General features: G+C 32.4%; 1 protein-coding gene across 2 annotated transcripts in view; it reads left to right on the top strand.

Moving 5' to 3' along the window:
• The first annotated feature begins 5494 nt into the window (after positions 1-5494).
• Positions 5495-14628, top strand: part of LUBEL (Linear Ubiquitin E3 ligase) — a 125036-nt gene continuing 115902 nt past the window's right edge. Inside the window, exon 1 of one of the 2 annotated variants that reach the window (XM_085822059.1) lies at positions 5495-5832. The gene's annotated coding sequence lies outside the window, so the exon portion shown is untranslated. The remainder of the gene's footprint in view (positions 5833-14628) is intronic. The other variant, XM_085822058.1, reaches the window with a different exon arrangement.

Below are 14628 nucleotides of genomic sequence, written 5' to 3'. Positions count from 1 at the left end.
CGGTCCCCCCAAGCCCATACGGTGAAGCTAGCGTTGCACAATCCATTCACTGAGTATATGACTGGCACCCTGATTCTAGTGTTAATTTGAGCTAATATTGGCTGGTATAATACGGCTGAGCCGTCTCACGCCACACTCGTTCAAGACTAATTGTCCTTTGCAATTTGGCCGATCGTTAGTTTTTCCTCTCACCATCCGTGTATTCTCGGTATACTCCTGACACTGTCAACCTCGAAAATCCTAGCCTTCTGACAATTTCGAAAATTCAATGGCCCAATGCTTCGAACGCCTAATATCTGTCCGCGATCGAAAGTATCTAAATCAGAAGTTTTACTCATACTGACATTTGAAACGATTGATTAAAAACAACCATAGTGCTAGTTATATATGCAGTTACCATAACGCCTTCACGTCAGCGTAAATGAGGCGCAGCGCTACACAATTCGCATAGCCATGAATATCTCTAATTCAGTGGCACTTCAGTGCATATATATAATTTTTTAAGCACGCTTTCAGTTTAAACAGAGAGACAGAGAGAAATAAAAAAAAGAAAAGAAGAAATCTTTCATGTTTTTATATGCTAACGTAAGCAAAATTGAGGGAAATTTTGCTATGTTATATAAAACATGAAAGAGTTTCAGGATTAAATTTTAGTCTACTGGAAAGTAAAAGAGAAGAAATCTGATGTATTCTTATTGAATCATCTTCAGTCCCTCTTCCGTACGTCGACACTTAGCCTAGCAAATGATCCGTACATCGACACTTAGCGTTTTAAGGTTCGATGTATATGACCTTTATATGGTGATCTTTATTCTAAAGAAGAATAATCTGTCGGCGGCATTTCTGTTAGGAGCGAAATTTCATCTTTTATAATAAAAGAGTTAATTTTACTTTCAATTAGAATTCTTCGTTTATTAACATGACGGGAAAATAAAGATAATTTCTTCTTAAGTAAAAATTCAATCTCATTTGCCTCCAAATCTCTCCACTCTTTAGATAAAAATGCTTACGTTACAGTGTTATAAGATACTGGGTTTGATCTGGATTTCTAAACCAGAACCTCGATGATCCACGTTCTTACCAACATAGATATTAACTGTCATTAAATTTCTATCTAACGATATGTCTGGAGACATTTCCTCTTGAGTTAATTGTTGGTATTTTATTTCTCTTGTTTTCTGAAATCATAATGGTCAAGCAGTATATTTATGAAACCAGCTGACGATACCTTATTTACAAACATCAAACTTACGTGAAAATTTAAAATAATGTATAGAATTTTAGTGTAATGCCACAGCATTTGTATACAAATTAATTGAAAATGATACGCAGCCCGAGAATTAGCATTATTCACACGCAAAATGAATAAATTTCTTTGATCGCAGATTAATAAACCAACCTTAATGAACTTCTCCATAGCTGAATAATAATCCAATACAGTTAAACTGATTGAGAATTTATTTGAGTTTTTTGAACTTCTCATCGCTAAGCACTACACAGAAATCTTAAATAATTATTAAGTAATCAGTTGCATAAGACTCTGGTTAACAGAGGACTAACTGTTAGACATCTTAACCTGCAAATGACTGCTGTCAGACCAACAGGGTCAAAGAAGCTATGAAGAACAAAGCTCTGATTTCACTTTTCAACTTCATTCTTATTACTCTGAAGTAATCAATTTCGACAAAAACACATTATTTCATCCGAAATCTAAATATTTCCATATAGAGGTAATATTAGTGTGCTTTATTAGCAAAATTCGAAAAAGTTAACGTAAAACATTTCACGTAATTGCTGATTTGATTAATGTAATTTAAGTTCTCATATATTAATGCTGTTATATATATTTCTTATCGCGTTGTATGTTTCATTACTTAAGCTACTGGCATGAAATACTTTCTAAAAATAGACGCAACGATTGAAGTTAATTCCAAAAAAGATGACGAAAGTTTTCACAAAGCAAATGAGTTGTATTACATTAAGAAAGTTCTCATAGATAAATTTTTCGATTTTTCAAATGAACTCGTATTATATAAAATTTTTAAGTAAAACGTATCCAAATTTTTATTACTCTATCTCTTACATCTAACTGACATATAAAACGTTTTCTATTCTTTCTATATACGATTCTGACTTATTGAAATGAAGATATAACACACTTAAACGCTATTTTGGAAACATATGCTAATTAAAATGCACCTCTTGTATAAAAGCAATTGAATTAAATCTGAATAATAGCTATTTAAATCACACTCCTCATTACTTGTACTTTTATAACTACTTAGTTCACTGTTTTTCAACCGATACGGTATTCTCTCGCGTACTTTTCTCCCTATCGTTTTGTCGCTAGGTTCTGAAAATTTTAAAAATATTCGCCTAATTTTCCCTTTCCTTTGCTGTAAATAGTTTTTATCATTAAGAACTAGTAAATTTTATTGTTTGATTATTTTAATTTTATTCGGTGCTTTTAGTTTGTATTAAAATATTATCCATTTTAGTTTCCTGTGCATTTATTATTTGAAGCGCATTTTGTGCAGATTCTTTGTTAATCTAGTTCATGATAATTATTGAAGGGTGAAACAACAAAATATTTATGTCCTAGCAATTAAATACTTTTTACAGGAAATTCAAAGCTCTTACAAGCATATTTACGCAACTTGAAGATTTTTATTTTTAAATGGGCAGGTAGCACATGCTTTCGGTAATAATTTTTAACAATTATTTTTAAAGATACTATTTAAAAATACTTTTTTTTTGCTTACATCATTACGAAAACCCATATACACCCTTGTACATGAAATGCATTTTGCACGCTGTTAAACACAGAAACTGAAAAACAAAAATGATTCTGTTGAGATTACACGAGTCAGTATTTTTTCCATACAATTCTTCCCAAAGTTCAAGGTTCCGATATTACACGAGCTTTTTCAGTAATTAATCTGAATAATGTTTGACCTGGTAAAGAAATATAAAATCTCCATTCACAGGCAGAAAAAAGTCATATGTTTGCAGCTAATTAATATGATTTTTTGACAACGAAAATTTAATAAAAGATATTTTATTTATCTATATTTCAATGAATTGCGATGCATTCTGAATTAATGCAGCTTAAAATTATATGTTTCCTAACGGATACATAAACTCATAAATTTTCTCACGTCTCTTGTAAACTTCAACGTCAATTCTTCTGTTAATGTGAAAAATATTCACCCGTAATCTACTTCATCACATATATTCAAGCATTTGTGGTGCAGCACTAGTTCTACAGCTTTAAGTCTTTCAGATCATTTTTCGATTATGCGCTTGGTTTTTAGTAAGTGGTTATAGAAAACAGATTAAGGTATGGTGACTTTGTGACCGTATAATGACTGTTGGTACTCTCCCAATTCATCCTGCGTTGAAGTAATTATATATGAACGTATGATTATCATTAGCAAAGAAAGAAGAGACTTTGGCTGATGATACTGCCTCAGTTTCTTGAAAGAAACACCCTCTTGAAAGATCATCCTGCAGAAAACCTGAGGCATAATACTTAGATTCTCGAGTAACGTATTCCCTTTATATCTCATAGAGATATCATGTTTACAGAAACATGCTGAAGAATGTATATCCTCGTATATGTTAACAAGTCACTGTGCCTTTGAAAAAAGGTAAAGGTACTAGAGCCAATATGATAATTATTTTGAAAATTTTTTACAAGGTTCAAAACGTATATAATTACAGATAATATTAGGAAATTTTATCCCCGTCTAAGGAGACATCTTGTACATTATGTTCAGTAAGTTCGTTACTGCTGCATGATCTTTATAATTAGTATTTCGTAACAATTAAACAAAATTATTAAATTCGATGACGTGAGGCAGAGTTTACTTAATTAAGAGAAAATGAGTTTCTCATGTTGGGGGCGAGGTTAATGTGCAACTAAATCACAAATGACTTAGATGTACATAATATTATATTCAATATGCTGTACAACATATAGACTCCTTGAACAAATACAAAGGGAGAGCTCATACAGATTTCTTGGGCACAAGATAAGTGTTAAAATTAATTGCAAAGGTTTATGATAAACTGGTAAAAAAATTTGTATTTATTTAAATACTTCTGGAACACAAAGTATATCAAATTCTATTTACTTTTCATTTAGGAGCTACAACGAACAACGTAATGGTAACCAAACGCTAACTGCTTATTCGATTCTGGTCAAGTTCTAAGCTCAAACGAAATATGAACATTTAACCATCCATCAGAGCTGGGATGGAACTTAAGAAGATTAATTTTCGTATCGTTTATTTTAATTAAATAGCAACATTTGCATTTATATGAAATAGTCCTTTTGTATACCAAAGCGAACTGCTTCATTTCTGTCGTACATAATAAACTATTGTCTTTTTTAACTTATTCCTTATTAAATGCTGACATTTTTAATTATTTATGGTAAATTAAAAAAATTTTTATACACGAAGATTAAAACCTCTGAGTAAGGTGATTAAGGTCTAAGAGTTTAAGTAAGATTTCTAAAGCTCTAAGTAATTATATATAGATACACTACAATCTATGAAGACTTACTATAAAGCACATATAATTTTTCCTTATTATCATCCAGGCATATATTCCTCGTTATCATATCTACCATTATATATATTAAGCTAGAAAATATAAGAAAGTTACAAAGCTTTAAAATTAGACAAAATAATTTTATTAAGAATTTTTTTTATAAAATTATATCAGTTTTTAGAACGATCTATTTAGATTTAGGATATATGTCCATCTTCATCTCGAGTAAAATAATTTGACATATTTAAGAACACTATTATAGCAAAATTTATTGATGGCTGCAATGTTTGTTTCTGAAGAAAAACGTCTTTTGTCAGACCGCTTTCGAAATCGATAGAATTTTATTTAAAATCTGAGCCAATTTAGGGTTACTTTTTTGTCGAATTTTAAATTAAACATTTGTCTTCCAATTAAAATTAGCTTTGAAAATCAGTTGAAAAATTATAAATGAAAGATTGTGGAGGCGAATCATATTTACAGAAACAGCATTTAATGATTGACTGTTTTCAATAATTCTTTCTTCACGTATAGTGATGGCTTCCTTAGCATTTAGCTTCCAATTATGATGAGATGGATATTTAGTTCTTTAGCATTTGTTTTCATTTTGACATGAAATATGCATATTTCTGCAGATATTGTTTGAAATTTCTTTATAATTTTATGGATTTATGGCTATCAACTTTACTCTAAATTTTCAATCTAAATAAACTTTGTTGATGGAGTAGCGTATCTACTACATATGGAGACAAGCAATTATTTTTTGCCTCTGGAAGAGGTCATCCATGTGTGTGTGCTGAAATGGTGACTCACGGTGACTTGGCTTTCCGGCGGTTTTTATTTGCGAATGCGAGGTTCTTTTTGAAAGAACGCCAATCTAAGTTTATCCTCAAACTCCACTTTCCTCCCAGTCTCCAACATTGGATGTAAATATAGTTCCTTCTTTCTTCTTTTTTCTAAACTGTACCGTTTCTTCCTTGTCCAAATCTTTCAGACCTGCTGGAAAGTTTTCGAGCTGGAAAGGAGGAGTAGCCACATTCAATCATACCGCATAAGGTCAGACAAGAGTACCTTGAATGTCCATTTTCAGTTTGTTTTCATCTTTGGATAACGGTGGCAATCTTGATTCTTCTAGTTGGTCTTATGCTTAATGTTGACTGTGGATACTTCTTTTTATCCAGTGCAACTTGAACTGGCGAATATATTTTTATGCAAAAGGAATTTAAAATTGTAAATATTAAGCCCAAAAGAAGCAGCTGTTAACGTCTTCTTTTCAAGGTAGTCATTTAATGTATCTTTCCTATTACTGTTATAAAAGAAATATTATTTGATTGCATTCTTCAGGGAAATATATATTTTGAGAAACATGTTATGCAATATTATTTTAAATCCGGTCACTTCCATAATAGTATTAAATATTTATAAAATGCTAGTTATATTATAATTTCCAAATAATATGTCTGAATTTTGTTAAAAAATGAAATATTCTTAGTTTTTCTATGCCTTTCAGACTATTCCCCATTTATTTAGTTATTTAATATTTATACTACTTTAAATCTATACATAAAGTTAGATTAGTCTTTTATTATTGCGCGTTCTTCAATATAATATATTGAAGTATTTAGGGCATGAATTTATTTTCGTTAGTTGTTAAAAGTTTTTTATCACTATATGAGAAGCATGTTCCATGTTTCACAGTTTTTTTTTTTTTTTTTTTTTTTTTTTTTTTTTTTTTTTTTTTTAATTTTCGTAATGCTTTAAGTATTTTAGGTTTAAATCAAAGCAAAATAAACAATCTTTTTCTATACATTTTATTCTCTTACTTTTTTTAAGTTTTATAAAAAAAAAGTCAAACGTAAAACTTTATACTTTGTTAACAGACTACTAATTATTAAAAATTCAGTATAATTTATATAGTATATATATATATATATATATATATATAATGAAGAGCTACTAGTTAAACCAAAAGTAGGTGGGCAACAGTCTAACAGGAAGACAGATTAAAATAAGGAATTTAATATTTACTCAATTAGCCTACTTCACAAATTCGCAACTTGAATACTGAATAATCTAATCTCGAAATTTCTAGTGCTTTGTGTGTATAAGAAAGAGAGAGGAGCGAGAAGAAAGAGAGGAAATTATTAATTTCAAAATCTTCTTTTGTGGAGTTTGAATTTCCTTTCTACTTCACGTGCGACCAAATGATATTTTGTTGAAATCGTAATAACTCCTTGAGAATAAGGCCCACCAGCGGCCGAGCGGTAAAGTCGCTGAACACTGGTAGTTCAGTCCGAGGTTCGAATCCCACGAACGGGCTGGCTGCATGGGCGTTTTCGTGGTTTTCCCCATGTGTAACGTGTATACGAGCCAGTTTCCCTTAGAAAGTCCTCCACGAAAGCATCCCTCCCGTTAGGCAGATAGCCCTCGAGGCTTTGCCATAATCACACACACACACACCTTGAGAATAAATTAAATTAAATTATCCTCCTCACGATATTCAGTTAATTACTCTATTAATACTTTTAATCTTAAGCTCTAACTTCAAAACTCTAGATATCAGACGAGGAGCAAGATTTTATGTAGAATTAAAGTGTCAGTTACCTTTACAATATCGAATTCCAACTTTGATAATGTTGTTATTTTGAAATAAATTGACATCTAGGACAAACTGATAATTCAGTCTTAATAGTTTCATAAAGCATTTTATTTTTAAAACTCAGATTAATAACTGAAATAATTAATTCGATTACTAATATAAAACTAAAATAAAGACTTTAAATTTTGTATAATATGTAAACTATTATTATATACTTTTCTCGAAGTTTAATGATCTTTTAATGACAACAAAGTAATATTTTTTTTCTGACTATGGTTTATAAAATATCAAAGTATAAATAAAGCGTTAATATTTAACTTTAGATCATAAAAATATTTAAATGGTCTGCACAATAAAACGTCTGCGTCTAGAGGTAGTATTACATTAATACGGCGTAAGCTTTTCATTGGGGGCGGGAAGGGGGTTAATGTTGCTGCCATTCGTTTTTGAAATAACCGAGTGAATTTAGAAAAATGTCTTAGGAAAATTTCTGCAACAATTTGAGTTTTACAATTATTTCTGAAAATCTAGCATCTTCTTCTGATAACTTCCTCTTACTTGGGCTGTTAATCTGACTGTGTAAAGTTCTTTACTTTTCCAAATATAACGACACATGCCTCGATATTGTGATCCTCAAAAAAATCCTCCAAAAAACAGAAAAACGGAATTCTTCTCGTCTTAATAACAAATGCTTCAACAGGACATGCACAAAGAATTTGCTCTCTTTCGAACACTTTTATATTCTTCATTATTCCTTCTCAGAGTCTGAAAACAGAATCTTTGTTATAAATTTAGATTTAACATTTGCTTCTATTAATAAAATTCGAAAACATTTAGAATTCCCAGCGAAACGTGCATGCGAAAGGCTTGAAATGTGCCATACAATATTCACCATATCGTTAGTTTTATTAGTGTTGTTCTTGTATATAATGTATATAAAATGAAATATTAAAAGATTATAAGCATATAAAAAGAAACCACTTACGTTAATTTAATTGCATAAATAATTTCACATTTTGAAACATAATTACAAAACCGATAAAAACGTTGAAACATTAACCCAGAAGTTGCTTCTGTGATTTTATTACCACATACACAATTTTTTTATCTAATAAATTCATCAGTAACCTACATAATTTTCTAGATTAGCTACATATAATGAAAATCACGAAACTCTCATGTGTGTGTTGCGCTTAAACAAATAAAAAACAATTTCAGTGTTTAATATGGTTGGGAAAAGTGAATGTGTTTTGTATTTTGTTTAAAAGGAATGGAAATTTTACTATTTTTAATGGTATCATCTTTGTTAAAATAAAATAGTGTTTGAGAGGGGTGGCACTCAGCCTAGTGTGCCTTTTAAGCAGAATTTGTTAAGTTAAAAAAATAACTAAAGTGAAAATGGGAAACGTAAAAGTATATTTTGTGCATATAGAAGCATGAAAGGACTTTAGATTATGCACCAATAATTCCATTATCCTATACTCGTTAAATAATTAAATAATAAAAAAGAATCAGTTATCTGAATTCCATTCAAATTGAAATTTTTGCTGTTAAGAAAACAGAGTTTGTATTTGAAACTGGAGTCTTACCAGGGTACACAACAGATTTCCCTTTTGAAGAGCTTGACTCGTAAATTTGTACATCAGGAGTAGTCTAGACCTGTAAACTTTCAGTCTGATCTCTCTAGTTCGTGAAATTTGGCCGCTCAGATGGGAAAGTGGTTAGTGACACTGACTGCCGCAGCGAAGGGCCCGGGCTGGCAACCTCCAGAAGGCATGAATTTAAATTATGTGTCCTTTCATAGGTGGTAACGGTGGCACACCTATTTAGTGCCTCCATAATAAAGTGACCCCAGCTTTTGGGCTTAGTAGTGGCCAACGTGTATAATGGCTAGTACCCGCCACTGGAAAAAAAAAAGTTCTTGAAATTTTGCGTTTTTCAGACTCTAAGTTACACATTAAATACGCAAACCACGTTTAAGCTTAAACATGGTTATTTATTGCGATCTTTATAATACCTTCTTAAAATACTTTCTATAGAGAAATAATAATAAAATAATAATAAATCTTAATCCCACCATCAATGTACTATTAATTCCCTCGAACTCTGCGGTTTCACTTGAATTTTATCAAATTTCAATTCCGTTTTAATTTCTGTTCCTTATTCCATGCAAATGGTTGTTGTTTATTACTTTATGGTGTAGGATTCTCCACCGTGAACTTCTAAATTACAGTTGGATGGGAAGAATCTTAAGAACTAGTAAGCGAATAATCGCTTGAGTTCGTGAGGTAGAAAACAAGTGAGAAGGGTGAAGTAACCCTTTATTATTCAAATTAAAGTTTAACAAAGCTAAGTCTTGGAGTTGTACAATAAAGCCGACACTCGGGCTTCAACTTAAGAGACTAAGAAATAAACTAAACTAATCTTAACTAAAAAGATATAGCCGAAGTTATCAATATTCTAACAGAGTTGGTCCCTCAACGCTAATTGACTTCGAAGCTATCAAGGGCCTAAAGCACGGCCGAGCGTAATAATAGCTTACGAGAGAGTAGCCTAAAAAGGCGGACGCGTGCTAGCCAGAATTACTGGTTCTCTCTCACTAAGACAGTAGAACTTCGCACGCCAAGTCATTATTTACAAAACATTTGTTTCTGTGGATAATAGTAAAATAGTGTGCATATTACAATGAACTTCCAAATTGCAATTTCGTGATTGCCTTGTGGATAATTGCGACACAGTGTGCAAATTGCTATGGACGCACATAATGAGGTGTGCAAACTGTTAAGGACACGAAGTTATGATGTATCGAAGTGGACAAGTAGTATTTACTTGAACGATGAACTTAACAAAAGTGAACATTGAATAGCCTACACAACATCATATACTTTGGGATATGGAACTATCAATTGCCTGAACTGATGTGACTGGCTTACTCTGTGGATAACTGCAAAAATAATACGGACACACATCATTAGGTGTGTAACTGACATGAAGTTATGACGTATTGAAGAAGACATAGGTTTAAAAACTGGCTAATATATAAGTTCCACTCTCCACAACATAGATCCTATCCATGACAATGTAATTATTAATTGATCGTATATTTATTTTTCATACGGATTATTATGCAACAATTATTGTATAGATGACATTGTCAATTTAGCATTGTAATATTACTATCATTGATTCAGTGAATGCCGCTGGCGGTGGATGGTAGATTCTTTTCCGTCGCATGGGCATATAACTCTGATTAGTGTAGAACCTTAGGTCGGAGGTCCATGCGACTGCGTATCAGTAGAACTTCGCGTTTAAATGCCGCTCTTTCTCATTAGCATTCAGACGTGATTCAAAAACTACGTTCTGGCCGGAAGTGGTAAGTTGATTTAAGAAGCGATGGGAAAGGAAGTTTAACTCAAAATTTAACTGTTAATAAAATTAACATAATCCTTAAAATGTTATTTTTTAATGGGAAGTAGTAAAATCTAACGAAACATTACAGATTTAATTGTTGCTCCAAATGCGCATATTAAGTAAATTTCCTGTAATTTCAAAAGAAATTTTGTTTTATTTTCTCATATGTATTTATTTTTGATTTGAAATGTGATTCGACGCAAAAGTGAGGATCGAGTGCAATATTCCCGCTATTGCTAAAAAGGAAAGTGAAGGGAATCTGCTTAGTTACAAGACAGATGTTACAGAGTGTTTCATATTCATTGGGGTAAAAAAAAATCATAGTAGAAATTCTGTAACTGACTTATTAAGCCGAAACAAATTAATTCTGGAATAACAATTACACAAATTTTATCTGACAACAACGAAAAATCTTCTGATTACGAAATTGCCATTAGAGGCACTGTTAATGAAAACGGCGCCATCTATGCCGGAGAAAACGTACTGTGTATTGTAATACGCCAAAACATCATCGCTTTTCGTCGTTTAAATGCATTTTCGCGCGAAATTTGGTAAATAACTACATCATCGCCACTACATCGAACAGTGGGTGAAGCAGTTTCAGGACACGAGATGCTTGTTAAGAAACCAGCCGAGGACGAACAGTAACCAAAACCGAAGTGGTTGAAAAAATTCGTGAAATGTTTTTACAAAATCCCCAAAATCAAGCAATCGTACGAATTCTGAACTCGATGTAATTCATGTAACGATGTTGCGTGTGTTACAGAAACATCTAAGATTCCGGCTATTTAACTTTCAAATGGTGTAGGCGTTAAAAAACTTCCTAAAAACCATTGCTTAATGCTTTCTGTGAGAATTTTCAAAATAAACTACAGGTAATTGTTTTGCGAACAGACTTGTTTAGGGATGAAGCTACTTTTCACGTTTCTGGCAAAGTTAATCGCCGTAGTTTACGATTAGGAGACACGGAAAATCTACATGGTGTAATAGAATATAAGGGTGATTCTCCAAAGTTGAACGTTTTCGGATCCATTTACAACAGTTGAGTTTTTGGTCCTTTTTCTTCTTGGAAAAATTTATTAATGGGTGCATTTACCAAAATATACTATCATAGTCGTTGTTCCCTTAGTTGAAGAAAGCCGTTTTCGGCTTCATTCTTCAGCAAGACGGTGATCCACCACATTTCCAAAAAACAGTACTTGAATGGTAATCTACCCCATCGCTGCACCGGCGACGGCTTATCCCATTGCTTTCACGGCCACAGAAATACCCAGATCTAACCTCTTGTGATTTTTTCTTCTGGGGTTTTGTTAATAAAGGTGTTAGTGCCTCCAGTTCCCCAGGACTTAAGTAACAACTGACGCAGCGGACAACTGAAATGCTCGAATCATTAATAAATATATTCTATCCCGAGTGTACCAGAAGAACTTGAATACATCGTAGATATTTGCCGTTTGACGGAAGAGGCACACATAGAACATCAATAGAAGCTTGGATAACTATACTTTCAAATTGGATTTAAAATAATTGGATATATCAAAATATACTGAAAATTGGATTTATCAAAATATACAGCTTTCACGGGTATGCTTTGTTTATCTTCCATTCAGAATTAAACACACTGTATTTTGATATACCGACTGCACATAAGGATATAATAGAGGGGAGAGAGACAACAATGGCATGATGAGTATTATCTCGGATATTTCATTCTTCCCTCATGATGCTTTCTTTTAAGCCGCTTTATGTACAAAACTTACTCCGATAGACCCTAGTCTTTAGACAAGCCCAGAACCAGAGATCAGCTTTTGACAGATGAAAGGAATATAGCAGTTACGGGAACTGAAAATAACTGGCGGAGATGATTTCTAAATTGATCTTAAAGAAATCATTCATGGTTGTATGTAGTGGTACCACACCATAATTTGTATAACATTGCGTGCCCTAAACTCTAAACAGTATAGCTCCATAGATTGCAACTGTGATATTGTACATTGCGTAACTATAGGTATGTGATTATCTAAAAAACATGGATCTGGAAGAAGTAAAGCTGTGTTTCCGGATCATACATTCACTGTCTTAAGCCGTGTCCCCTATTCACACATTCACTCACTTCATCCATATCTGCTATTCATGTAGTCTGCAATAATTTATAGAAAGTAGCTTTGGAAACATATAAACAATTCTGGTTTAAATGCCGAATTATGAAACTGACATACGCTTTTAAAACACTGCAATCTTTCTTGTAATATATCTTCATGTTTTTACAAAGTTGGCTCATCCTTTTCTTTTTTGAATGTGCAACCAGTACAAAACAAATGGGAGAATGAGCTCTTTCTCACAATCCGGAGTGATGTTTATATACCTCAGGTAAAGTGCTACCGTCTTATCTGTGAACGTACTGTAGGCATTCTGCAGCGAACATTGGCTCGCTCACTTTAATAGTTTAAAGACTGCAAATTTTAAAATGTACACAAACTTTTATTTGTATATCTCTGCGAATTTTTAACTGTACACGCACGATTCGAACGCTTTGTGCCGTTTCTTCTCACGTAGAATCTTCTTTTATTGCGAACCCCTGGTTGAAGCTGCTTGTATTATCCTGCAAAAATTGCTACGAATTTCTGACTCTCTGTGCTTCTGAGTTGGTCATGTTATTTTATGTCTATCTTATCTACATAAATGGGGTTCACATAAAATAAACAGTATAGTTTCACAGTTCAAAACTGACAAGATCTGGAACACACTGGAAACTCGACACAGTAACAGTAACAATGGTGCATTTCAAGTGAGTCTCCGGAGATTTTTGTATCGGAAGATAAAGTGTCTGTGTGTAACAGAAAAAGAAAGAGAGAACAGGGATCACGTATTAATAGTGTCTTATTGTGTTTGCTAGGTCTTCGTTTTCTTTGCTTGTCAGCTTAATGATAAATTTTAACGTTCAAGTACATGGTGGCAAGAAATCCCTAAAGACATACATGCTTTACATTATACATTAATGATAATAACTTACTCATATAACCTTCAAATATTAATAAATAACATTAATGATATAACCTCAAGTAGACACGTAAAAACAAGTAAACTGTTCATTTTATGATTTTGAGAAATAATGTATAGCAATTTAAAAAATAACTGTTTACGAGTTTGAGAAGTAAGGCACAGAAATTGAAAAGAAAACTTACTGCTTCCAAATTTGAAAAAAAATATATATATAGATTTTTTTTTAAATTTCTAATTCCGACTTTGAAAAATAAGATGTAGAAATTTCAGAAAACAATTACTGTATCTGGCTTTGATAAATAAGGCATAAAACGTTTTCAAAACTGCTATTTTCCATGTAAAGATATTGCATGTTTTCTTTTCAATACATTAATGAATATTCGTCTGACCGAAAGTTTTATTTTACGGTAGTTGAATAAAAGGCTATACTTTATTTCTAAAGAGTTCTTTCCCGTATACTATTAAATGTCCTCATAAAATTTTCTGTTTCCTTTAAAGGAATTATGACACTTGTAAGACATTTTCTCCCTCTTTTCAGTATGGCTTCGTAGTGTAATTGATAGCATACTCGACGCGTATTCAAGAGGTCCAGGGTTCGAGTTCCGGCGAGGGCATTGCACATTTTTCACATTTCCAGCATCAAAAAACATAATGACTACACAAGTGGTCCTCACACTTAAATCTGATGGACCACAATTTGTCCCCACTAGGATTTGGTGACTGAGTCCCCTAATGCCCTTTAAAAGTAGGAGTATGTTAAGTTATTTTTGCTCCCTCCTTTCCCCACGCCTACCTGGTTTAATCGAAAGCATACTTGACGCGGTTTTGATAGGTCCAAGGTTCGAGTCCCGGCGAGGACACCGCACTTTTTTCACGCCTCTCGCTTAAAAAAGCCTAATGACTCTACACACTAAAGCAGAAAAATCTAGAAACATTCTATTTTTTTAATTAAGTATGTTTTTTTAACATTTAAAAAATTTAGTATATATTAAGAATCATAATTTAAAAAAGAAAAGCTTGTATCCATTTTTAACACCTTGTATTTATGTTTAAATAATATA

Source organism: Stegodyphus dumicola, chromosome 8, assembly GCF_044657685.1.
Source record: "Stegodyphus dumicola isolate Sdum_Otavi_A_Nest chromosome 8, ASM4465768v1".
NCBI lineage: Eukaryota > Metazoa > Arthropoda > Arachnida > Araneae > Eresidae > Stegodyphus > Stegodyphus dumicola.
This window is presented reverse-complemented; position numbering and strand designations above follow the sequence as displayed.